We start from the raw sequence: 237 nt of genomic DNA, 5'->3' as shown, positions 1-237 counted from the left end.
CTGGGAGGGGGACGGGGCGGAGCGGCCCGCTTTCAACCCCGCGCACCCTCCGACCCCGGAAGCGCTAACCGCCCCGGGGGCCGGCGAGGCGACTGCGTCGTCCAAACCCTCCCCACGCAATACGGACGGCCTCCCAACAGCCTAGAGCGGCTCCGTGGACACCACTGACACCAGCGAGACAACTGGTAGCAGACGGCGAAGTTCATGATAGAGCGGCAGCGTGGGGGGGGGCAGGGA

The sequence above is a fragment of the Aethalodelphis obliquidens genome, unplaced genomic scaffold (assembly GCF_003676395.1).
Source record: "Aethalodelphis obliquidens isolate GAN/ISIS:26980383/991018 unplaced genomic scaffold, ASM367639v1 scaffold8, whole genome shotgun sequence".
Classification (NCBI taxonomy): domain Eukaryota; kingdom Metazoa; phylum Chordata; class Mammalia; order Artiodactyla; family Delphinidae; genus Aethalodelphis; species Aethalodelphis obliquidens.
Note: the sequence above shows the minus strand (reverse complement) of the source record.